This window comes from Narcine bancroftii, chromosome 4 (genome assembly GCF_036971445.1).
Source record: "Narcine bancroftii isolate sNarBan1 chromosome 4, sNarBan1.hap1, whole genome shotgun sequence".
NCBI lineage: Eukaryota > Metazoa > Chordata > Chondrichthyes > Torpediniformes > Narcinidae > Narcine > Narcine bancroftii.
The window spans coordinates 114126-140854 of record NC_091472.1 but is presented as its reverse complement, the minus strand read 5'-3'; positions in this window follow the sequence as shown (position 1 = coordinate 140854).

Here is a 26729-nt window from a genome sequence, read left to right as displayed (position 1 = left end):
CTGCCTCAGATTCGCTTCATCTGATTCCCTTCATCTGATTCCCTGCCTCTTATTCCCCACCTCTGATTCCCCACCTCTGATTCCCCACCTCTGATTCCCCGCCTCTGATTCCCCGCCTCTGATTCCACGCCTCAGATTTCCTGCCTCAGATTCCCTGCCTCAGATTCCCTTCATCTGATTCCCTTCATCTGATTCCCTGCCTCTTATTCCCCGCCTTTGATTCCCCGCCTCTGATTCCCCGCCTCTGATTCCCCGCCTCTGATTCCCCGCCTCTGATTCCCCGCCTCAGATTCCCCGCCTCAAATTCCATGCCTCAGATTCTCTGCCTCGGATTCCCCTCCTCTGATTCCCCGCCTCTGAATCCCCAGCTCTGATTCCCCGCCTCCGATTCCCCGCCTCTGATTCCCCGCCTCAGATTCCCTGGCTCTGATTTCCTGCCTCAGATTCCCTGCCTCAGAATCCCCGCATCTGATTCCCTGCCTCTTATTCCCCGCCTCTGATTCCCCGCCTCTGATTCCCCACCACTGAATCCCCGCCTCTGATTCCCCGTCTCTGATTCCCCGCCTCTTATTCCCTGCCTCTGATTCCCCACCTCAGATTCCCCGGCTCTGATTCCCTGCCTCAGATTCCCTGCCTCAGATTCCCAGCCTCTGATTCCCCGCATCTGACTCCCTTCATCTGATTCCCTGCCTCTTATTCCCCGCCTCTGATTCCCCACCTCAGATTCCCTGCCTCGGATTCCCCGCCTCTGATTCCCCGCCTCTGATTCCCCGCCTCAGATTCCCCGCCTCAGATTCCCCGCCTCAGATTCCCCGCCTCTGATTCCCTGCAACTGATTCCCTGCCTCTGATTCCCCGCCTCAGATTCCCCGCCTCTGATTCCCCGCCTATGATTCCATGCAACTGATTGCCCGCCTCTTATTCCCCGCCTCTGATTCCCCACCTCTGTCTCTATGCCTCTCTTTCACCTCCGCTCTTTCCCTTCCACTCTTTACGCGCCTCTCTTTCCCTCCCTCAATTTCAACAACTCTGTTTGATCTCTTCTGTGTACCTCATTTTCAACACACAAGTTCCAACCACTGTGTTTCTCCAATCTCTTTACCCGCCTCTATTTATCCGCCCATGTTTACCCGCCTCTGTTTACCCGCCTGTTTCACCGCCTCTGATTCCCCACCTCAGATTCCCCGCCTCAGATTCGCTGCCTCTGATTCCCTGCCTCTGATTCCCCGCCTCTGATTCCCCGCCTCTGATTCCGAACCTCAGATTCGCCGGCTCTGATTCCCTGCCTCAGATTCCCTGCCTCAGGTTCCCTGCCCCTGATTCCCCGCCTCTGATTCCCCACCTCTGATTCCCCGCCTCTGATTCCCCGCCTCTGATTCCCCGCCTCTGATTCCCCGCCTCTGATTCCCCGCCTCTTATTCCCTGCCTCAGATTCCCCGGCTCTGATTCCCTGCCTCAGATTGCCTGCCTCAGATTCCCTGCCTCTGATTCCCCGCATCTGATTCCCCACCTCAGATTCCCCGCCTCAGATTCCCCGCCTCTGATTCCCTGCCACTGATTGCCCGCCTCTGATTCCCCGCCTCTGATTACCTGCCTCAGATTCCCCGGCTCTGATTCCCTGCCTCAGATTCCCTGCCTCAGATTCCCTGCCTCTGATTCCCCGTATCTGATTCCCTTCATCTGATTCCCTGCCTCTTATTCCCCGCCTCTGATTCCCCACCTCAGATTCCCTGACTCGGATTCCACCCCTCTGATTCCCCGCCTCTGATTCCCCGCCTCAGATACCCCACCTCAGATTCCCCGCCTCAGATTCCCCGCCTCAGATTCCCTGCCTCTGATTCCCTGCCTCAGATTCCCTGCCTCAGATTCCCTGCCTCTGATTCCCCACCTCAGATTCCCTGACTCGGATTCCCCGCCTCTGATTCCCCGCATCTGATTCCCCGCCTCTGATTCCCCGCCTCTGATTGCCCGCCTCTGATTGCCCGCCTCTGATTCCCCGCCTCTGATTCCCCGCCTCTTATTCCCCGCCTCAGATTCCCCGGCTCTGATTCCCTGCCTCAGATTGCCTGCCTCAGAGTCCGTGCCTCTGATTCCCCGCATCTGATTCCCCACCTCAGGTTCCCCACCTCAGATTCCCCGCCTCAGATTCCCCGCCTCTAATTCCCTGCCACTGATTGCCCGCCTCTGATTCCCCGCCTCTGATTCCCCACCTCTGATTCCCCACCTCTGTCTCTATGCCTCTCTTTCACCTCCGCTCTTTCCCCTCCACTCTTTCCACGCCTCTCTTTCCCTCCCTCAATTTCAACAACTCTGTTTGATCTGTTCTGTGTACCTCATTTTCAACACACAAGTTCCAACCACTATGTTTCTCCCATCTCTTTCCCCGCCTCTATTTATCCGCCTATGTTTACCCGCCTCTGTTTACCGCCTGTTTCACCTCCTCTGATTCCTCACCTCAGATTCCCCGCCTCAGATTCCCTACCTCTGATTCCCTGCCTCTGATTCCCCGCCTCTGATTCCCCGCCTCTGATTCCCCACCTCAGATTCGCCGGCTCTGATTCCCTTCATCTGATTCCCTGCCTCATATTCCCTGCCTCTTATTCCCCGCCTCTGATTCCCCGACTCTGATTCCCCGCCTCTGATACCCCGCCTCTGATTCACCGCCTCTGATTTCCCGCCTCCCATTCCCCGCCTCTGATTCCCCGCCTCTTATTCCCCGCCTCAGATTCCCCGGCTCTGATTCCCTGCCTCAGATTTCCTGCCTCAGATTCCCTGCCTCTGATTCCCCGCATCTGATTCCCCACCTCAGATTCCCCGCCTCACATTCCCCGCCTCAGATTCCCAGCCTCTGATTCCCTGCCACTGATTGCCCGCCTCTGATTCCCCGCCTCTGATTCCCCGCCTCCGATTCCCCACCTCTGATTCCCTGCCACTGATTGCCCGCCTCTGATTCCCCGCCTCTGATTCCCCACCTCTGATTCCCCACCTCTGTCTCTATGCCTCTCTTTCGCCTCCGCTCTTTCCCCTCCACTCTTTCCACGCCTCTCTTTCCCTCCCTCAATTTCAACAACTCTGTTTGATCTGTTCTGTGTACCTCATTTTTAACACACAAGTTCGAACCACTATCTTTCTCCCATCTCTTTCCCCGCCTCTATTTATCCGCCTATGTTTGCCCACCGCTGTTTACCCGCCTGTTTCACCGCCTCTGATTCCCCACCTCAGATTCCCCGCCTCAGATTCGCCGGCTCTGATTCCCAGCCTCAGATTCCGTGCCTCATATTCCCTGCCTCTGATTCCCCGCATCTGATTCCCCGCCTCTGATTCCCCGCCTCTGATTCCCCGCCTCTGATTCCCCGCCTCTGATTCCCCACCTCAGATTCCCCAGCTCTGATTCCCTGCCTCTGATTCCCCACCTCAGATTCCCCGCCTCAGATTACCACCCTCTGATTCCCAGCCTCTGATTCCCTGCCTCTGATTCCATGCCTCTGATACCCCGCACGAGATTCCGCACCAATGTTTCACCGCCTCTGTTGCTCTGCCTCTTATTTCCCGGCTCAGATTCGCTGGCTCTGATTCCGCTCCTCTGATTCCACGCCTCTTTCCGTGTCTCTGATACCCCGCCTCTGATTCCCTGCCTCTGATACCCTGCCTCTATTTCCGTGCCTCTTTCTCTGCATCTCGTTTCCCACATCTCATTTCCCCCCTCTGATAACCTGCCTCTGAGTCCATGCCTCTGATTCCCTGCCTCAGATTCCTCGCCTCAGATTCCCCACCTCAGATACCCCGCCTCTGAATCCCCGCCTCTGATTCCCCGACTCTGATTCCCCGCCTCAGATTCCCCGCCTCAGATTCCCTGCCTCAGATTCCCTGCCTCAGATTCCCTTCATCTGATTCCCTTCATCTGATTCCCTGCCTCTTATTCCCCACCTCTGATTCCCCACCTCAGATTCCCCGCCTCTGATTCCCCGCCTCTGATTCCCCGCCTCTGATTCCCCGCCTCAGATTTCCTGCCTCAGATTCCCTGCCTCAGATTCCCTTCATCTGATTCCATTCATCTGATTCCCCGCCTCTGATTCCCCGCCTCTGATTCCCCGCCTCTGATTCCCCGTCTCAGATTCCCCGCCTCAGATTCCCTGCCTCAGACTCCCTGCCTCAGATTCGCTTCATCTGATTCCCTTCATCTGATTCCCTGCCTCTTATTCCCCACCTCTGATTCCCCACCTCTGATTCCCCGCCTCTGATTCCCCGCCTCTGATTCCCCGCCTCTGATTCCCCACCTCAGATTTCCTGCCTCAGATTCCCTGCCTCAGATTCCCTTCATCTGATTCCCTTCATCTGATTCCCTGCCTCTTATTCCCCGCCTCTGATTCCCCGCCTCTGATTCCCCGCCTCTGATTCCCCGCCTCTAATTCCCCGCCTCTGATTCCCCGCCTCAGATTCCCCGCCTCAGATTCCATGCCTCAGATTCTCTGCCTCGGATGCCCCTCCTCTGATTCCCCGCTCTGAATCCCCAGCTCTGATTCCCCGCCTCTGATTCCCCGCCTCTGATTCCCCGCCTCAGATTCCCCGCCTCAGATTCCCTGCCTCAGACTCCCTGCCTCAGATTCGCTTCATCTGATTCCCTTCATCTGATTCCCTGCCTCTTATTCCCCACCTCTGATTCCCCACCTCTGATTCCCCGCCTCTGATTCCCCGCCTCTGATTCCCCGCCTCTGATTCCCCGCCTCAGATTTCCTGCCTCAGATTCCCTGCCTCAGATTCCCTTCATCTGATTCCCTTCATCTGATTCCCTGCCTCTTATTCCCCGCCTCTGATTCCCTGCCTCTGATTCCCCGCATCTGATTCCCCGCCTCTAATTCCCCGCCTCTGATTCCCCGCCTCAGATTCCCCGCCTCAGATTCCATGCCTCAGATTCTCTGCCTCGGATGCCCCTCCTCTGATTCCCCGCTCTGAATCCCCAGCTCTGATTCCCCGCCTCTGATTCCCCGCCTCTGATTCCCCGCCTCAGATTCCCTGGCTCTGATTTCCTGCCTCAGATTCCCTGCCTCAGATTCCCTGCCTCAGATTCCCTGCCTCAGATTCCCTTCATCTGATTCCCTTCATCTGATTCCCTGCCTCTTATTCCCCGCCTCTGATTCCACGCCTCTGATTCCCCGCCTCTGATTCCCCTCCTCTGATCCCCCGCCTCTGATTCCCTGCCTCAGATTCCCTGCCTCAGATTCCCTGCCTCAGAATCCCCGCCTCTGATTCCCTGCCTCTAATTCCCCGCCTCTGATTCCCCGCCTCTGATTCCCCACAACTGAAACCCCGCCTCTGATTCCCCGTCTCTGATTCCCCGCCTCAGATTCCCTGCCTCAGATTCCCTGCCTCAGATTCCCTGCCTCAGATTCCCTGCCTCTTATTCCCCGCCTCTGATTCCCCGACTCTGATTCCCTGCCTCTGATTCCCCGCCTCTGATTCCCCGCCTCAGATTCCCTGCCTCAGATTCCCTGCCTCAGATTCCCTGCATCTGATTCCCCGCATCTGATTCCCCGCCTCTGATTCGCCACATGTGATTCCCCGCCTCTTATTCCCCGCCTCTGATTCCCCACCTCAGATTCCCCGGATCTGATTCCCTGCCTCAGATTCCCTGCCTCAGATTCCCTGCCTCAGATTCCCTGCCTCTGATTCCCCGCATCTGATTCCCTTCATCTGATTCCCTGCCTCTTATTCCCCGCCTCTGATTCCCCACCTCAGATTCCCTGCCTCGGATTACCCGCCTCTGATTCCCCGCCTCTGATTCCCCACCTCAGATTCCCCGCCTCAGATTCCCCGCCTCAGATTCCCCGCCTCAGATTCCCCGCCTCAGATTCCCTGCCTCTGATTCCCTGCCTCAGATTCCCTTCATCTGATTCCCTTCATCTGATTCCGGGCCTCTTATTCCCCGCCTCTGATTCCCCGCCTCTGATTCAGCACCTCTGATTCCCCGCCACTGATTCCCCGCCTCTGATTCCCCGCCTCAGATTCCCTGCCTCAGACACCCTGCCTCAGATTCCCTTCCTCTGATTCCCCGCATCTGATTCCCCGCCTCTGATTCCCCGCCTCTGATTCCCCGCCTCTGATTCCCCGCCTCTGATTCCCCACCTCAGATGCCCCGGCTCTGATTCCCTGCCTCAGATTCCCTGCCTCAGATTCCCTGCCTCAGATTCCCTTCATCTGGTTCCCTCATCTGATTCCCTGCCCCTTATTCCCCGCCTCTGATTCCCCGCCTCTGATTCCCCGCCTCTGATTAGCTGCCTCTGATTCCCCGCCTCTGATTCCCTTCATCTGATTCCCTTCATCTGATTCCCTGCCTCTTATTCCCCACCTCTGATTCCCCGCTTCTGATTCCGCGCCTCTGATTCCCCGCCTGTGATTCTCCGCCTCTGATTCCCCGCCTCAGATTCGCTGCCTCAGATTCCCTGCCTCAGAATCCCTGCCTCTGATTCCCGGCATCTGATTCTCCGCCTCTGAATCCCCGCCTCTGATTCCCCACCTCTGATTCCCTGCCTCTGATTCCCCGCATCTGATTCCCCGCCTCTGATTCACTGCCTCAGATTCCCTGCCTCTGATTCCCCGCCTCTGATTCCCCGCCTCTGATTCCCCGCCTCTGATTCCCCGTCTCTGATTCCCCGCCTCTGATTCCCCGCCTCAGATTCCCCACCTCAGATTCCCTGCCTCAGACTCCCTGCCTCAGATTCGCTTCATCTGATTCCCTTCATCTGATTCCCTGCCTCTTATTCCCCACCTCTGATTCCCCACCTCTGATTCCCCGCCTCTGATTCCCCGCCTCTGATTCCTCACCTCTGATTCCCCGCCTCAGATTTCCTGCCTCAGATTCCCTGCCTCAGATTCCCTTCATCTGATTCCCTTCATCTGATTCCCTGCCTCTTATTCCCCGCCTCTGATACCCCGCCTCTGATTCCCCGCCTCTGATTCCCCGCCTCTGATTCCCCGCCTCTGATTCCCCGCCTCAGATTCCCCGCCTCAGATTCCCTGCCTCAGACTCCCTGCCTCAGATTCGCTTCATCTGATTCCCTTCATCTGATTCCCTGCCTCTTATTCCCCACCTCTGATTCCCCACCTCTGATTCCCCGCCTCTGATTCCCCGCCTCTGATTCCCCGCCACTGATTCCCCGCCTCAGATTTCCTGCCTCAGATTCCCTGCCTCAGATTCCCTTCATCTGATTCCCTTCATCTGATTCCCTGCCTCTTATACCCCGCCTCTGATTCCCCGCCTCTGATTCCCCGCCTCTGATTCCCCGCCTCTGATTCCCCACCTCTGATTCCCCGCCTCAGATTCCCCGCCTCAGATTCCTTGCCTCAGATTCTCTGCCTCGGATTCCCCTCCTCTGATTCCCCGCCTCTGAATCCCCAGCTCTGATTCCCCGCCTCCGATTCCCCGCCTCAGATTCCTTGCCTCAGATTCTCTGCCTCGGATTCCCCTCCTCTGATTCCCCGCCTCTGAATCCCCAGCTCTGATTCCCCGCCTCAGATTCCCCGCCTCAGATTCCTTGCCTCAGATTCTCTGCCTCGGATTCCCCTCCTCTGATTCCCCGCCTCTGAATCCCCAGCTCTGATTCCCCGCCTCCGATTCCCCGCCTCTGATTCCCCGCCTCAGATTCCCCACCTCTGATTCCCCGCCTCAGATTCCCCGCCTCAGATTCCTTGCCTCAGATTCTCTGCCTCGGATTCCCCTCCTCTGATTCCCCGCCTCTGAATCCCCAGCTCTGATTCCCCGCCTCCGATTCCCCGCCTCTGATTCCCCGCCTCAGATTCCCTGGCTCTGATTTCCTGCCTCAGATTCCCTGCCTCAGATTCCCTGCCTCAGATTCCCTGCCTCAGATTCCCTTCATCTGATTCCCTTCATCTGATTCCCTGCCTCTTATTCCCCGCCTCTGATTCCACGCCTCTGATTCCCCGCCTCTGTTTCCCCGCCTCTGATCCCCCGCCTCTGATTCCCTGCCTCAGATTCCCTGCCTCAGATTCCCTGCCTCAGAATCCCCGCCTCTGATTCCCTGCCTCTTATTCCCCGCCTCTGATTCGCCGCCTCTGATTCCCCACCACTGAATCCCCGCCTCTGATTCCCCGTCTCTGATTCCCCGCCTCTTATTCCCTGCCTCTGATTCCCCACCTCAGATTCCCCGGCTCTGATTCCCTGCCTCAGATTCCCTGCCTCAGATTCCCAGCCTCTGATTCCCCGCATCTGATTCCCTTCATCTGATTCCCTGCCTCTTATTCCCCGCCTCTGATTCCCCACCTCAGATTCCCTGCCTCGGATTCCCCGCCTCTGATTCCCCACCTCTGATTCCCCGCCTCAGATTCCCCGCCTCAGATTCCCCGCCTCAGATTCCCCGCCTCTGATTCCCTGCAACTGATTCCCTGCCTCTGATTCCCCGCCTCAGATTCCCCGCCTCTGATTCCCCGCCTATGATTCCATGCAACTGATTGCCCGCCACTGATTCCCCGCCTCTGATTCCCCACCTCTGTCTCTATGCCTCTCTTTCACCTCCGCTCTTTCCCCTCCACTCTTTACGCGCCTCTCTTTCCCTCCCTCAATTTCAACAACTCTGTTTGATCTGTTCTGTGTACCTCATTTTCAACACACAAGTTCCAACCACTGTGTTTCTCCCATCTCTTTCCCCACCTCTATTTATCCACCTATGTTTACCCGCCTCTGTTTACCCGCCTGTTTCACCGCCTCTGATTCCCCACCTCAGATTCCCCGCCTCAGATTCGCTGCCTCTGATTCCCTGCCTCTGATTCCCCGCCTCTGATTCCCCGCCTCTGATTCCGCACCTCAGATTCGCCGGCTCTGATTCCCTGCATCAGATTCCCTGCCTCAGGTTCCCTGCATCTGATTCCCCGCCTCTGATTCCCCACCTCTGATTCCCCGCCTCTGTCTCCCCGCCTCTGATTCCCCGCCTCTGATTCCCCGCCTCTGATTCCCCGCCTCTTATTCCCTGCCTCAGATTCCCCGGCTCTGATTCCCTGCCTCAAATTGCCTGCCTCAGATTCCCTGCCTCTGATTCCCCGCATCTGATTCCCCACCTCAGATTCCCCGCCTCAGATTCCCCGCTTCAGATTCCCCGCCTCTGATTCCCTGCCACTGATTGCCCGCCTCTGATTCCCCGCCTCTGATTCCCTGCCACAGATTCCCCGGCTGTGATTCCCTGCCTCAGATTCCCTGCCTCAGATTCCTTGCCTCTGATTCCCCGTATCTGATTCCCTTCATCTGATTCCCTGCCTCTTATTCCCCGCCTCTGATTCCCCACCTCAGATTCCCTGCCTCGGATTCCCCGCCTCTGATTCCCCGCCTCTGATTCCCCGCCTCAGATACCCCGCCTCAGATTCCCCGCCTCAGATTCCCCGCCTCAGATTCCCTGCCTCAGATTCCCTGCCTCAGATTCCCTTCATTTGATTCCCTTCATCTGATTCCGGGCCTCTTATTCCCCGCCTCTGATTCCCCGCCTCTGAATCCCCACCTCTGATTCCCCGCCACTGATTCCCCGCCTCTGATTCCCTGCCTCAGATTCCCTGCCTCAGACTCCCTGCCTCAGATTCCCTTCCTCTGATTCCCCGCATCTGATTCCCCGCCTCTGATTCCCCTCCTCTGATTCCCCGCCTCTGATTCCCCGCCTCTGATTCCCCACCTCAGATGCCCCGGCTCTGATTCCCTGCCTCAGATTCCCTGCCTCAGATTCCCTGCCTCAGATTCCCTTCAATTGATTCCCTCATCTGATTCCCTGCCTCTTATTCCCCGCCTCTGATTCCCCGCCTCTGATTCCCCACCTCTGATTCCCTGCCTCTGATTCCCCGCCTCTGATTCCCTTCATCTGAATCCCTTCATCTGATTCCCTGCCTCTTATTCCCCACATCTGATTCCCCGCTTCTGATTCCCCGCCTCTGATTCCCCGCCTGTGATTCTACGCCTCTGATTCCCCGCCTCAGATTCGCTGCCTCAGATTCCCTGCCTCAGAATCCCTGCCTCTGATTCCCGGCATCTGATTCTCCGCCTCTGATTCCACGCCTCAGATTCTCTGCCTCAGATTCCCTGCCTCAGATTCCCCGCCTCAGCTTCCCTGCCACAGATTCCCTGCCTCAGATTCCCTGCCTCTGATTCCCCGCCTCTGATTCTTCGCCTCAGATTGCCTTCATCTGATTACCTTCATCTGATTCCCTGCCTCTTATTCCCCGCCACTGATTCCCCGCCTCTTATTCACCGCCTCAGATTCTCCGCCTCTGATTCCCCGCCTCAGATTCCCTGCCTCAGATTCCCTGCCTCAGATTCCCTGCCTCTGATTCCCCGCATCTGATTCCGCGCCTCTGATTCCCCGCCTCAGATTCCCTGCCTCAGACTCCCTGCCTCAGATTCGCTTCATCTGATTCCCTTCATCTGATTCCCTGCCTCTTATTCCCCACCTCTGATTCCCCACCTCTGATTCCCTGCCTCTGATTCCCCGCCTCTGATTCCCCGCCTCTGATTCCCCGCCTCAGATTTCCTGCCTCAGATTCTCTGCCTCAGATTCCCTTCATCTGATTCCCTTCATCTGATTCCCTGCCTCTTATTGCCCGCCTCTGATTCCCCGCCTCTGATTCCCCGCCTCTGATTCCCCACCTCTGATTCCCCGCCTCTGATTCCCCGCCTCAGATTCCCCGCCTCAGATTCCATGCCTCAGATTCTCTGCCTCGGATTTCCCTCCTCTGATTACCCGCCTCTGAATCCCCAGCTCTGATTACCCGCCTCTGATTCCCCGCCTCTGATTCCCCGCCTCTGATTCCCCGCCTCAGATTCCCTGGCTCTGATTTCCTGCCTCAGATTCCCTGCCTCACATTCCCTGCCTCAGATTCCCTTCCTCAGATTCCCTTCATCTGATTCCCTTCATCTGATTCCCTGCCTCTTATTCCCCGCCTCTGATTCCACGCCTCTGATTCCCCGCCGCTGATTCCCCGCCTCTGATCCCCCGCCTCTGATTCCCTGCCTCAGATTCCCTGCCTCAGATTCCCTGCCTCAGAATCCCCGCCTCTGATTCCCTGCCTCTTATTCCCCGCCTCTTATTCCCTGCCTCTGATTCCCCACCTCAGATTCCCCGGCTCTGATTCCCTGCCTCAGATTCCCCGCCTCAGATTCCCAGCCTCTGATTCCCCGCATCTGATTCGTTCATCTGACTCCCTGCCTCTTATTCCCCGCCTCTGATTCCCCACCTCAGATTCCCTGCCTCTGATTCCCTTCATCTGATTCCCTTCATCTGATTCCCTGCCTCTTATTCCCCGCCTCTGATTCCCCGCCTCTGATTCCCCGCCTCTGATTCCCCGCCTCTGATTCCCCGCCTCTGATTCCCCGCCTCAGATTCCCCGCCTCAGATTCCCTACATCAGACTCCCTGCCTCAGATTCGCTTCATCTGATTCCCTTCATCTGATTCCCTGCCTCAGATTCCCTGCCTCAGATTCCCAGCCTCTGATTCCCCGCCTCTGATTCCCCGCCTCTGATTCTCCGCCTCTGATTCCCCGCCTCAGATACGCTGCCTCAGATTCCCTGCCTCAGATTCCCTGCCTCTGATTCCCGGCATCTGATTCTCCGCCTCTGAATCCCCGCCTCAGATTCCCCGCCTCAGATTCCCTTCATCTGATTCCCTTCATCTGATTCCCTGCCTCTTATTCCCCGCCTCTGATTCCCCGCCTCTGATCCCCCGCCTCTGATTCCCTGCCTCAGATTCCCTGCCTCAGATTCCCTGCCTCAGAATCCCCGCCTCTGATTCCCTGCCTCTTATTCCCCGCCTCTTATTCCCTGCCTCTGATTCCCCACCTCAGATTCCCCGGCTCTGATTCCCTGCCTCAGATTCCCCGCCTCAGATTCCCAGCCTCTGATTCCCCGCATCTGATTCGTTCATCTGACTCCCTGCCTCTTATTCCCCGCCTCTGATTCCCCACCTCAGATTCCCTGCCTCTGATTCCCTTCATCTGATTCCCTTCATCTGATTCCCTGCCTCTTATTCCCCGCCTCTGATTCCCCGCCTCTGATTCCCCGCCTCTGATTCCCTGCCTCAGATTCCCCGCCTCAGATTCCCAGCCTCTGATTCCCCGCATCTGATTCGTTCATCTGACTCCCTGCCTCTTATTCCCCGCCTCTGATTCCCCACCTCAGATTCCCTGCCTCTGATTCCCTTCATCTGATTCCCTTCATCTGATTCCCTGCCTCTTATTCCCCGCCTCTGATTCCCCGCCTCTGATTCCCCGCCTCTGATTCCCCGCCTCTGATTCCCCGCCTCTGATTCCCCGCCTCAGATTCCCCGCCTCAGATTCCCTACATCAGACTCCCTGCCTCAGATTCGCTTCATCTGATTCCCTTCATCTGATTCCCTGCCTCAGATTCCCTGCCTCAGATTCCCAGCCTCTGATTCCCCGCCTCTGATTCCCCGCCTCTGATTCTCCGCCTCTGATTCCCCGCCTCAGATACGCTGCCTCAGATTCCCTGCCTCAGATTCCCTGCCTCTGATTCCCGGCATCTGATTCTCCGCCTCTGAATCCCCGCCTCAGATTCCCCGCCTCTGATTCCCCGCCTCAGATTCCCCGCCTCAGATTCCCTACATCAGACTCCCTGCCTCAGATTCGCTTCATCTGATTCCCTTCATCTGATTCCCTTCATCTGATTCCCTGCCTCTTATTCCCCGCCTCTGATTCCCCGCCTCTGATCCCCCGCCTCTGATTCTCCGCCTCTGATTCCCCGCCTCAGATACGCTGCCTCAGATTCCCTGCCTCAGATTCCCTGCCTCTGATTCCCGGCATCTGATTCTCCGCCTCTGAATCCCCGCCTCAGATTCCCCGCCTCAGATTCCCTTCATCTGATTCCCTTCATCTGATTCCCTGCCTCTTATTCCCCGCCTCTGATTCCCCGCCTCAGATTCCCTACATCAGACTCCCTGCCTCAGATTCGCTTCATCTGATTCCCTTCATCTGATTCCCTGCCTCAGATTCCCTGCCTCAGATTCCCAGCCTCTGATTCCCCGCATCTGATTCCCTTCATCTGATTCCCTGCCTCTTATTCCCCGCCTCTGATTCCCCACCTCAGATTCCCTGCCTCTGATTCCCTTCATCTGATTCCCTTCATCTGATTCCCTGCCTCAGATTCCCTGCCTCAGATTCCCAGCCTCTGATTCCCCGCCTCTGATTCCCCGCCTCTGATTCTCCGCCTCTGATTCCCCGCCTCAGATACGCTGCCTCAGATTCCCTGCCTCAGATTCCCTGCCTCTGATTCCCCGCCTCTGATTCCCCGCCTCTGATTCCCAGCCTCTGATTCCCCGCATCTGATTCCCTTCATCTGACTCCCTGCCTCTTATTCCCCGCCTCTGATTCCCCACCTCAGATTCCCTGCCACTGATTCCCTTCATCTGATTCCCTTCATCTGATTCCCTGCCTCTTATTCCCCGCCTCTGATTCCCCGCATCTGATTCCCCGCCTCTGATTCCCCGCCTCTGATTCCCCGCCTCTGATTCCCCGCCTCAGATTCCCCGCCTCAGATTCCCTACATCAGACTCCCTGCCTCAGATTCGCTTCATCTGATTCCCTTCATCTGATTCCCTGCCTCAGATTCCCTGCCTCTTATTCCCCGCCTCTGATTCCCCGCCTCTGATTCCCCGCCTCTGATTCCCCGCCTCTGATTCCCCGCCTCTGATTCCCCGCCTCAGATTCCCCGCCTCAGATTCCCTACATCAGACTCCCTGCCTCAGATTCGCTTCATCTGATTCCCTTCATCTGATTCCCTGCCTCAGATTCCCTGCCTCAGATTCCCAGCCTCTGATTCCCCGCCTCTGATTCCCCGCCTCTGATTCTCCGCCTCTGATTCCCCGCCTCAGATACGCTGCCTCAGATTCCCTGCCTCAGATTCCCTGCCTCTGATTCCCGGCATCTGATTCTCCGCCTCTGAATCCCCGCCTCAGATTCCCCGCCTCTGATTCCCCGCCTCAGATTCCCCGCCTCAGATTCCCTACATCAGACTCCCTGCCTCAGATTCGCTTCATCTGATTCCCTTCATCTGATTCCCTTCATCTGATTCCCTGCCTCTTATTCCCCGCCTCTGATTCCCCGCCTCTGATCCCCCGCCTCTGATTCTCCGCCTCTGATTCCCCGCCTCAGATACGCTGCCTCAGATTCCCTGCCTCAGATTCCCTGCCTCTGATTCCCGGCATCTGATTCTCAGCCTCTGAATCCCCGCCTCAGATTCCCCGCCTCAGATTCCCTTCATCTGATTCCCTTCATCTGATTCCCTGCCTCTTATTCCCCGCATCTGATTCCCTTCATCTGACTCCCTGCCTCTTATTCCCCGCCTCTGATTCCCCACCTCAGATTCCCTGCCTCTGATTCCCTTCATCTGATTCCCTTCATCTGATTCCCTGCCTCTTATTCCCCGCCTCTGATTCCCCGCCTCTGATTCCCCGCCTCTGATTCCCCGCCTCTGATTCCCCGCCTCAGATTCCCCGCCTCAGATTCCCTACATCAGACTCCCTGCCTCAGATTCGCTTCATCTGATTCCCTTCATCTGATTCCCTGCCTCAGATTCCCTGCCTCAGATTCCCAGCCTCTGATTCCCCGCATCTGATTCCCTTCATCTGATTCCCTGCCTCTTATTCCCCGCCTCTGATTCCCCACCTCAGATTCCCTGCCTCTGATTCCCTTCATCTGATTCCCTTCATCTGATTCCCTGCCTCTTATTCCCCGCCTCTGATTCCCCGCCTCTGATTCCCCGCCTCTGATTCCCCGCCTCTGATTCTCCGCCTCTGATTCCCCGCCTCAGATACGCTGCCTCAGATTCCCTGCCTCAGATTCCCTGCCTCTGATTCCCGGCATCTGATTCTCCGCCTCTGAATCCCCGCCTCAGATTCCCCGCCTCAGATTCCCTTCATCTGATTCCCTTCATCTGATTCCCTGCCTCTTATTCCCCGCCTCTGATTCCCCGCCTCTGATCCCCCGCCTCTGATTCCCTGCCTCAGATTCCCTGCCTCAGATTCCCTGCCTCAGAATCCCCGCCTCTGATTCCCTGCCTCTTATTCCCCGCCTCTTATTCCCTGCCTCTGATTCCCCACCTCAGATTCCCCGGCTCTGATTCCCTGCCTCAGATTCCCCGCCTCAGATTCCCAGCCTCTGATTCCCCGCATCTGATTCGTTCATCTGACTCCCTGCCTCTTATTCCCCGCCTCTGATTCCCCACCTCAGATTCCCTGCCTCTGATTCCCTTCATCTGATTCCCTTCATCTGATTCCCTGCCTCTTATTCCCCGCCTCTGATTCCCCGCCTCTGATTCCCCGCCTCTGATTCCCCGCCTCTGATTCCCCGCCTCTGATTCCCCGCCTCAGATTCCCCGCCTCAGATTTCCTGCCTCAGATTCCCTGCCACAGATTCCCTTCATCTGATTCCCTTCATCTGATTCCCTGCCTCTTATTCCCCGCCTCTGATTCCCTGCCTCTGATTCCCCGCCTCTGATTCCCCGCCTCTGATTCCCCACCTCTGATTCCCCGCCTCAGATTCCCCGCCTCAGATTCCTTGCCTCAGATTCTCTGCCTCGGATTCCCCTCCTCTGATTCCCCGCCTCTGAATCCCCAGCTCTGATTCCCCGCCTCCGATTCCCCGCCTCAGATTCCTTGCCTCAGATTCTCTGCCTCGGATTCCCCTCCTCTGATTCCCCGCCTCTGAATCCCCAGCTCTGAATCCCCGCCTCAGATTCCCCGCCTCAGATTCCTTGCCTCAGATTCTCTGCCTCGGATTCCCCTCCTCTGATTCCCCGCCTCTGAATCCCCAGCTCTGATTCCCCGCCTCCGATTCCCCGCCTCTGATTCCCCGCCTCAGATTCCCCACCTCTGATTCCCCGCCTCAGATTCCCCGCCTCAGATTCCTTGCCTCAGATTCTCTGCCTCGGATTCCCCTCCTCTGATTCCCCGCCTCTGAATCCCCAGCTCTGATTCCCCGCCTCCGATTCCCCGCCTCTGATTCCCCGCCTCAGATTCCCTGGCTCTGATTTCCTGCCTCAGATTCCCTGCCTCAGATTCCCTGCCTCAGATTCCCTGCCTCAGATTCCCTTCATCTGATTCCCTTCATCTGATTCCCTGCCTCTTATTCCCCGCCTCTGATTCCACGCCTCTGATTCCCCGCCTCTGTTTCCCCGCCTCTGATCCCCCGCCTCTGATTCCCTGCCTCAGATTCCCTGCCTCAGATTCCCTGCCTCAGAATCCCCGCCTCTGATTCCCTGCCTCTTATTCCCCGCCTCTGATTCGCCGCCTCTGATTCCCCACCACTGAATCCCCGCCTCTGATTCCCCGTCTCTGATTCCCCGCCTCTTATTCCCTGCCTCTGATTCCCCACCTCAGATTCCCCGGCTCTGATTCCCTGCCTCAGATTCCCTGCCTCAGATTCCCAGCCTCTGATTCCCCGCATCTGATTCCCTTCATCTGATTCCCTGCCTCTTATTCCCCGCCTCTGATTCCCCACCTCAGATTCCCTGCCTCGGATTCCCCGCCTCTGATTCCCCACCTCTGATTCCCCGCCTCAGATTCCCCGCCTCAGATTCCCCGCCTCAGATTCCCCGCCTCTGATTCCCTGCAACTGATTCCCTGCCTCTGATTCCCCGCCTCAGATTCCCCGCCTCTGATTCCCCGCCTATGATTCCATGCAACTGATTGCCCGCCTCTGATTCCCCGCCTCTGATTCCCCACCTCTGTCTCTATGCCTCTCTTTCACCTCCGCTCTTTCCCCTCCACTCTTTACGCGCCTCTCTTTCCCTCCCTCAATTTCAACAACTCTGTTTGATCTGTTCTGTGTACCTCATTTTCAACACACAAGTTCGAACCACTGTGTTTCTCCCATCTCTTTCCCCACCTCTATTTATCCACCTATGTTTACCCGCCTCTGTTTACCCGCCTGTTTCACCGCCTCTGATTCCCCACCTCAGATTCCCCGCCTCAGATTCGCTGCCTCTGATTCCCTGCCTCTGATTCCCCGCCTCTGATTCCCCGCCTCTGATTCCGCACCTCAGATTCGCCGGCTCTGATTCCCTGCATCAGATTCCCTGCCTCAGGTTCCCTGCATCTGATTCCCCGCCTCTGATTCCCCACCTCTGATTCCCCGCCTCTGACTCCCCGCCTCTGATTCCCCGCCTCTGATTCCCCGCCTCTGATTCCCCGCCTCTTATTCCCTGCCTCAGATTCCCCGGCTCTGATTCCCTGCCTCAGATTGCCTGCCTCAGATTCCCTGCCTCTGATTCCCCGCATCTGATTCCCCACCTCAGATTCCCCGCCTCAGATTCCCCGCTTCAGATTCCCCGCCTCTGATTCCCTGCCACTGATTGCCCGCCTCTGATTCCCCGCCTCTGATTCCCTGCCACAGATTCCCCGGCTGTGATTCCCTGCCTCAGATTCCCTGCCTCAGATTCCTTGCCTCTGATTCCCCGTATCTGATTCCCTTCATCTGATTCCCTGCCTCTTATTCCCCGCCTCTGATTCCCCACCTCAGATTCCCTGCCTCGGATTCCCCGCCTCTGATTCCCCGCCTCTGATTCCCCGCCTCAGATACCCCGCCTCAGATTCCCCGCCTCAGATTCCCCGCCTCAGATTCCCTGCCTCAGATTCCCTGCCTCAGATTCCCTTCATTTGATTCCCTTCATCTGATTCCGGGCCTCTTATTCCCCGCCTCTGATTCCCCGCCTCTGAATCCCCACCTCTGATTCCCCGCCACTGATTCCCCGCCTCTGATTCCCTGCCTCAGATTCCCTGCCTCAGACTCCCTGCCTCAGATTCCCTTCCTCTGATTCCCCGCATCTGATTCCCCGCCTCTGATTCCCCTCCTCTGATTCCCCGCCTCTGATTCCCCGCCTCTGATTCCCCACCTCAGATGCCCCGGCTCTGATTCCCTGCCTCAGATTCCCTGCCTCAGATTCCCTGCCTCAGATTCCCTTCATTTTATTCCCTCATCTGATTCCCTGCCTCTTATTCCCCGCCTCTGATTCCCCGCCTCTGATTCCCCACCTCTGATTCCCTGCCTCTGATTCCCCGCCTCTGATTCCCTTCATCTGAATCCCTTCATCTGATTCCCTGCCTCTTATTCCCCACATCTGATTCCCCGCTTCTGATTCCCCGCCTCTGATTCCCCGCCTGTGATTCTACGCCTCTGATTCCCCGCCTCAGATTCGCTGCCTCAGATTCCCTGCCTCAGAATCCCTGCCTCTGATTCCCGGCATCTGATTCTCCGCCTCTGATTCCACGCCTCAGATTCTCTGCCTCAGATTCCCTGCCTCAGATTCCCCGCCTCAGCTTCCCTGCCACAGATTCCCTGCCTCAGATTCCCTGCCTCTGATTCCCCGCCTCTGATTCTTCGCCTCAGATTGCCTTCATCTGATTACCTTCATCTGATTCCCTGCCTCTTATTCCCCGCCACTGATTCCCCGCCTCTTATTCACCGCCTCAGATTCCCCGCCTCTGATTCCCCGCCTCAGATTCCCTGCCTCAGATTCCCTGCCTCAGATTCCCTGCCTCTGATTCCCCGCATCTGATTCCGCGCCTCTGATTCCCCGCCTCAGATTCCCTGCCTCAGACTCCCTGCCTCAGATTCGCTTCATCTGATTCCCTTCATCTGATTCCCTGCCTCTTATTCCCCACCTCTGATACCCCACCTCTGATTCCCTGCCTCTGATTCCCCGCCTCTGATTCCCCGCCTCTGATTCCCCGCCTCAGATTTCCTGCCTCAGATTCTCTGCCTCAGATTCCCTTCATCTGATTCCCTTCATCTGATTCCCTGCCTCTTATTGCCCGCCTCTGATTCCCCGCCTCTGATTCCCCGCCTCTGATTCCCCACCTCTGATTCCCCGCCTCTGATTCCCCGCCTCAGATTCCCCGCCTCAGATTCCATGCCTCAGATTCTCTGCCTCGGATTTCCCTCCTCTGATTACCCGCCTCTGAATCCCCAGCTCTGATTACCCGCCTCTGATTCCCCGCCTCTGATTCCCCGCCTCTGATTCCCCGCCTCAGATTCCCTGGCTCTGATTTCCTGCCTCAGATTCCCTGCCTCACATTCCCTGCCTCAGATTCCCTTCCTCAGATTCCCTTCATCTGATTCCCTTCATCTGATTCCCTGCCTCTTATTCCCCGCCTCTGATTCCACGCCTCTGATTCCCCGCCGCTGATTCCCCGCCTCTGATCCCCCGCCTCTGATTCCCTGCCTCAGATTCCCTGCCTCAGATTCCCTGCCTCAGAATCCCCGCCTCTGATTCCCTGCCTCTTATTCCCCGCCTCTTATTCCCTGTCTCTGATTCCCCACCTCAGATTCCCCGGCTCTGATTCCCTGCCTCAGATTCCCCGCCTCAGATTCCCAGCCTCTGATTCCCCGCATCTGATTCGTTCATCTGACTCCCTGCCTCTTATTCCCCGCCTCTGATTCCCCACCTCAGATTCCCTGCCTCTGATTCCCTTCATCTGATTCCCTTCATCTGATTCCCTGCCTCTTATTCCCCGCCTCTGATTCCCCGCCTCTGATTCCCCGCCTCTGATTCCCCGCCTCTGATTCCCCGCCTCTGATTCCCCGCCTCAGATTCCCCGCCTCAGATTCCCTACATCAGACTCCCTGCCTCAGATTCGCTTCATCTGATTCCCTTCATCTGATTCCCTGCCTCAGATTCCCTGCCTCAGATTCCCAGCCTCTGATTCCCCGCCTCTGATTCCCCGCCTCTGATTCTCCGCCTCTGATTCCCCGCCTCAGATACGCTGCCTCAGATTCCCTGCCTCAGATTCCCTGCCTCTGATTCCCGGCATCTGATTCTCCGCCTCTGAATCCCCGCCTCAGATTCCCCGCCTCAGATTCCCTTCATCTGATTCCCTTCATCTGATTCCCTGCCTCTTATTCCCCGCCTCTGATTCCCCGCCTCTGATCCCCCGCCTCTGATTCCCTGCCTCAGATTCCCTGCCTCAGATTCCCTGCCTCAGAATCCCCGCCTCTGATTCCCTGCCTCTTATTCCCCGCCTCTTATTCCCTGCCTCTGATTCCCCACCTCAGATTCCCCGGCTCTGATTCCCTGCCTCAGATTTCCCGCCTCAGATTCCCAGCCTCTGATTCCCCGCATCTGATTCGTTCATCTGACTCCCTGCCTCTTATTCCCCGCCTCTGATTCCCCACCTCAGATTCCCTGCCTCTGATTCCCTTCATCTGATTCCCTTCATCTGATTCCCTGCCTCTTATTCCCCGCCTCTGATTCCCCGCCTCTGATTCCCCGCCTCTGATTCCCTGCCTCAGATTCCCCGCCTCAGATTCCCAGCCTCTGATTCCCCGCATCTGATTCGTTCATCTGACTCCCTGCCTCTTATTCCCCGCCTCTGATTCCCCACCTCAGATTCCCTGCCTCTGATTCCCTTCATCTGATTCCCTTCATCTGATTCCCTGCCTCTTATTCCCCGCCTCTGATTCCCCGCCTCTGATTCCCCGCCTCTGATTCCCCGCCTCTGATTCCCCGCCTCTGATTCCCCGCCTCAGATTCCCCGCCTCAGATTCCCTACATCAGACTCCCTGCCTCAGATTCGCTTCATCTGATTCCCTTCATCTGATTCCCTGCCTCAGATTCCCTGCCTCAGATTCCCAGCCTCTGATTCCCCGCCTCTGATTCCCCGCCTCTGATTCTCCGCCTCTGATTCCCCGCCTCAGATACGCTGCCTCAGATTCCCTGCCTCAGATTCCCTGCCTCTGATTCCCGGCATCTGATTCTCCGCCTCTGAATCCCCGCCTCAGATTCCCCGCCTCTGATTCCCCGCCTCAGATTCCCCGCCTCAGATTCCCTACATCAGACTCCCTGCCTCAGATTCGCTTCATCTGATTCCCTTCATCTGATTCCCTTCATCTGATTCCCTGCCTCTTATTCCCCGCCTCTGATTCCCCGCCTCTGATCCCCCGCCTCTGATTCTCCGCCTCTGATTCCCCGCCTCAGATACGCTGCCTCAGATTCCCTGCCTCAGATTCCCTGCCTCTGATTCCCGGCATCTGATTCTCCGCCTCTGAATCCCCGCCTCAGATTCCCCGCCTCAGATTCCCTTCATCTGATTCCCTTCATCTGATTCCCTGCCTCTTATTCCCCGCCTCTGATTCCCCGCCTCAGATTCCCTACATCAGACTCCCTGCCTCAGATTCGCTTCATCTGATTCCCTTCATCTGATTCCCTGCCTCAGATTCCCTGCCTCAGATTCCCAGCCTCTGATTCCCCGCATCTGATTCCCTTCATCTGATTCCCTGCCTCTTATTCCCCGCCTCTGATTCCCCACCTCAGATTCCCTGCCTCTGATTCCCTTCATCTGATTCCCTTCATCTGATTCCCTGCCTCAGATTCCCTGCCTCAGATTCCCAGCCTCTGATTCCCCGCCTCTGATTCCCCGCCTCTGATTCTCCGCCTCTGATTCCCCGCCTCAGATACGCTGCCTCAGATTCCCTGCCTCAGATTCCCTGCCTCTGATTCCCCGCCTCTGATTCCCCGCCTCTGATTCCCAGCCTCTGATTCCCCGCATCTGATTCCCTTCATCTGACTCCCTGCCTCTTATTCCCCGCCTCTGATTCCCCACCTCAGATTCCCTGCCACTGATTCCCTTCATCTGATTCCCTTCATCTGATTCCCTGCCTCTTATTCCCCGCCTCTGATTCCCCGCATCTGATTCCCCGCCTCTGATTCCCCGCCTCTGATTCCCCGCCTCTGATTCCCCGCCTCAGATTCCCCGCCTCAGATTCCCTACATCAGACTCCCTGCCTCAGATTCGCTTCATCTGATTCCCTTCATCTGATTCCCTGCCTCAGATTCCCTGCCTCTTATTCCCCGCCTCTGATTCCCCGCCTCTGATTCCCCGCCTCTGATTCCCCGCCTCTGATTCCCCGCCTCTGATTCCCCGCCTCAGATTCCCCGCCTCAGATTGCCTACATCAGACTCCCTGCCTCAGATTCGCTTCATCTGATTCCCTTCATCTGATTCCCTGCCTCAGATTCCCTGCCTCAGATTCCCAGCCTCTGATTCCCCGCCTCTGATTCCCCGCCTCTGATTCTCCGCCTCTGATTCCCCGCCTCAGATACGCTGCCTCAGATTCCCTGCCTCAGATTCCCTGCCTCTGATTCCCGGCATCTGATTCTCCGCCTCTGAATCCCCGCCTCAGATTCCCCGCCTCTGATTCCCCGCCTCAGATTCCCCGCCTCAGATTCCCTACATCAGACTCCCTGCCTCAGATTCGCTTCATCTGATTCCCTTCATCTGATTCCCTTCATCTGATTCCCTGCCTCTTATTCCCCGCCTCTGATTCCCCGCCTCTGATCCCCCGCCTCTGATTCTCCGCCTCTGATTCCCCGCCTCAGATACGCTGCCTCAGATTCCCTGCCTCAGATTCCCTGCCTCTGATTCCCGGCATCTGATTCTCAGCCTCTGAATCCCCGCCTCAGATTCCCCGCCTCAGATTCCCTTCATCTGATTCCCTTCATCTGATTCCCTGCCTCTTATTCCCCGCATCTGATTCCCTTCATCTGACTCCCTGCCTCTTATTCCCCGCCTCTGATTCCCCACCTCAGATTCCCTGCCTCTGATTCCCTTCATCTGATTCCCTTCATCTGATTCCCTGCCTCTTATTCCCCGCCTCTGATTCCCCGCCTCTGATTCCCCGCCTCTGATTCCCCGCCTCTGATTCCCCGCCTCAGATTCCCCGCCTCAGATTCCCTACATCAGACTCCCTGCCTCAGATTCGCTTCATCTGATTCCCTTCATCTGATTCCCTGCCTCAGATTCCCTGCCTCAGATTCCCAGCCTCTGATTCCCCGCATCTGATTCCCTTCATCTGATTCCCTGCCTCTTATTCCCCGCCTCTGATTCCCCACCTCAGATTCCCTGCCTCTGATTCCCTTCATCTGATTCCCTTCATCTGATTCCCTGCCTCTTATTCCCCGCCTCTGATTCCCCGCCTCTGATTCCCCGCCTCTGATTCCCCGCCTCTGATTCTCCGCCTCTGATTCCCCGCCTCAGATACGCTGCCTCAGATTCCCTGCCTCAGATTCCCTGCCTCTGATTCCCGGCATCTGATTCTCCGCCTCTGAATCCCCGCCTCAGATTCCCCGCCTCAGATTCCCTTCATCTGATTCCCTTCATCTGATTCCCTGCCTCTTATTCCCCGCCTCTGATTCCCCGCCTCTGATCCCCCGCCTCTGATTCCCTGCCTCAGATTCCCTGCCTCAGATTCCCTGCCTCAGAATCCCCGCCTCTGATTCCTTGCCTCTTATTCCCCGCCTCTTATTCCCTGCCTCTGATTCCCCACCTCAGATTCCCCGGCTCTGATTCCCTGCCTCAGATTCCCCGCCTCAGATTCCCAGCCTCTGATTCCCCGCATCTGATTCGTTCATCTGACTCCCTGCCTCTTATTCCCCGCCTCTGATTCCCCACCTCAGATTCCCTGCCTCTGATTCCCTTCATCTGATTCCCTTCATCTGATTCCCTGCCTCTTATTCCCCGCCTCTGATTCCCCGCCTCTGATTCCCCGCCTCTGATTCCCCGCCTCTGATTCCCCGCCTCTGATTCCCCGCCTCAGATTCCCCGCCTCAGATTCCCTGCCTCAGACTCCCTGCCTCAGATTCGCTTCATCTGATTCCCTTCATCTGATTCCCTGCCTCAGATTCCCTGCCTCAGATTCCCAGCCTCTGATTCCCCGCATCTGATTCCCTTCATCTGATTCCCTGCCTCTTATTCCCCGCCTCTGATTCCCCACCTCAGATTCCCTGCCTCTGATTCCCTTCATCTGATTCCCTTCATCTGATTCCCTGCCTCTTATTCCCCGCCTCTGATTCCCCGCCTCTGATTCCCCGCCTCTGCTTCTCCGCCTCTGATTCCCCGCCTCAGATACGCTGCCTCAGATTCCCTGCCTCAGATTCCCTGCCTCTGATTCCCGGCATCTGATTCTCCGCCTCTGAATCCCCGCCTCAGATTCCCCGCCTCAGATTCCCTTCATCTGATTCCCTTCATCTGATTCCCTGCCTCTTATTCCCCGCCTCTGATTCCCCGATTCTGATTCCCCGCCTCTTATTCCCTGCCTCTGATTCCCCGCCTCTGATTCCACGCCTCAGATTCTCTGCCTCAGATTCCCTGCCTCAGATTCCCCGCCTCAGCTTCCCTGCCACAGATTCCCTGCCTCAGATTCCCTGCCTCTGATTCCCCGCCTCTGATTCTCCGCCTCAGATTCTCCGCCTCAGATTGCCTTCATCTGATTACCTTCATCTGATTCCCTGCCTCTTATTCCCCGCCACTGATTCCCCGCCTCTTATTCACCGCCTCAGATTCCCCGCCTCTGATTCCCCGCCTCAGATTCCCTGCCTCAGATTCCCTGCCTCTGATTCCCCGCCTCTGATTCTCCGCCTCAGATTGCCTTCATCTGATTACCTTCATCTGATTCCCTGCCTCTTATTCCCCGCCACTGATTCCCCGCCTCTTATTCACCGCCTCAGATTCCCCGCCTCTGATTCCCCGCCTCAGATTCCCTGCCTCAGACTCCCTGCCTCAGATTCGCTTCATCTGATTCCCTTCATCTGATTCCCTGCCTCTTATTCCCCACCTCTGATTCCCCACCTCTGATTCCCTGCCTCTGATTCCCCGCCTCTGATTCCCCGCCTCTGATTCCCCGCCTCGGATTTCCTGCCTCAGATTCTCTGCCTCAGATTCCCTTCATCTGATTCCCTTCATCTGATTCCCTGCCTCTTATTCCCCGCCTCAGATTCCCCGCCTCTGATTCCCCGCCTCTGATTCCCCGCCTCTGATTCCCCACCTCTGATTCCCCGCCTCAGATTCCCCGCCTCAGATTCCATGCCTCAGATTCTCTGCCTCGGATTCCCCTCCTCTGATTCCCCGCCTCTGAATCCCCAGCTCTGATTCCCCGCCTCTGATTCCCCGCCTCTGATTCCCCGCCTCTGATTCCCCGCCTCAGATTCCCTGGCTCTGATTTCCTGCCTCAGATTCCCTGCCTCAGATTCCCTGCCTCAGATTCCCTGCCTCAGATTCCCTTCATCTGATTCCCTTCATCTGATTCCCTGCCTCTTATTCCCCGCCTCTGATTCCACGCCTCTGATTCCCCGCCTGTGATACCCCGCCTCTGATCCCCCGCCTCTGATTCCCTGCCTCAGATTCCCTGCCTCAGATTCCCTGCCTCAGAATCCCCGCCTCTGATTCCCTGCCTTTTATTCCCCGCCTCTGATTCCCCGCCTCTGATTCCCCACCACTGAATCCCCGCCTCTGATTCCCCGTCTCTGATTCCCCGCCTCTTATTCCCTGCCTCTGATTCCCCACCTCAGATTCCCCGGCTCTGATTCCCTGCCTCAGATTCCCTGCCTCAGATTCCCAGCCTCTGATTCCCCGCATCTGATTCCCTTCATCTGATTCCCTGCCTCTTATTCCCCGCCTCTGATTCCCCACCTCAGATTCCCTGCCTTGGATTCCCCGCCTCTGATTCCCCGCCTCTGATTCCCCGCCTCAGATTCCCCGCCTCAGATTCCCCGCCTCAGATTCCCCGCCTCTGATTCCCTGCAACTGATTCCCTGCCTCTGATTCCCCGCCTCAGATTCCCCGCCTCTGATTCCCCGCCTATGATTCCATGCAACTGATTCCCCACCTCTGTCTCTATGCCTCTCTTTCACCTCCGCTCTTTCCCCTCCACTCTTTACGCGCCTCTCTTTCCCTCCCTCAATTTCAACAACTCTGTTTGATCTGTTCTTTGTACCTCATTTTCAACACACAAGTTCCAACCACTGTGTTTCTCCAATCTCTTTCCCCGCCTCTATTTATCCGCCTATGTTTACACGCCTCTGTTTACCCGCCTGTTTCACCGCCTCTGATTCCCCACCTCAGATTCCCCGCCTCAGATTCGCTGCCTCTGATTCCCTGCCTCTGATTCCCCGCCTCTGATTCCCCGCCTCTGATTCCCCACCTCAGATTCGCCGGCTCTGATTCCCTGCCTCAGATTCCCTGCCTCAGGTTCCCTGCCTCTGATTCCCCGCCTCTGATTCCCCACCTCTGATTCCCCGCCTCTGATTCCCCGCCTCTGATTCCCCGCCTCTGATTCCCCGCCTCTGATTCCCCGCCTCTCATTCCCTGCCTCAGATTCCCCGGCTCTGATTCCCTGCCTCAGATTGCCTGCCTCAGATTCCCTGCCTCTGATTCCCCGCATCTGATTCCCCACCTCAGATTCCCCGCCTCAGATTCCCCGCCTCAGATTCCCCGCCTCTGATTCCCTGCCACTGATTGCCCGCCTCTGATTCCCCGCCTCTGATTCCCTGCCTCAGATTCCCCGGCTCTGATTCCCTGCCTCAGATTCCCTGCCTCAGATTCCCTGCCTCTGATTCCCCGCATCTGATTCCCTTCATCTGATTCCCTGCCTCTTATTCCCCGCCTCTGATTCCCCACCTCAGATTCCCTGCCTCGGATTCCCCGCCTCTGATTCCCCGCCTCTGATTCCCCGCCTCAGATTCCCCGCCTCAGATTCCCCGCCTCAGATTCCCCGCCTCAGATTCCCTGCCTCAGATTCCCTGCCTCAGATTCCCTTCATCTGATTCCCTTCATCTGATTCCGGGCCTCTTATTCCCCGCCTCTGACTCCCCGCCTCTGAATCCCCGCCTCTGATTCCCTGCCTCAGATTCCCTGCCTCAGACTCCCTGCCTCAGATTCCCTTCCTCTGATTCCCCGCATC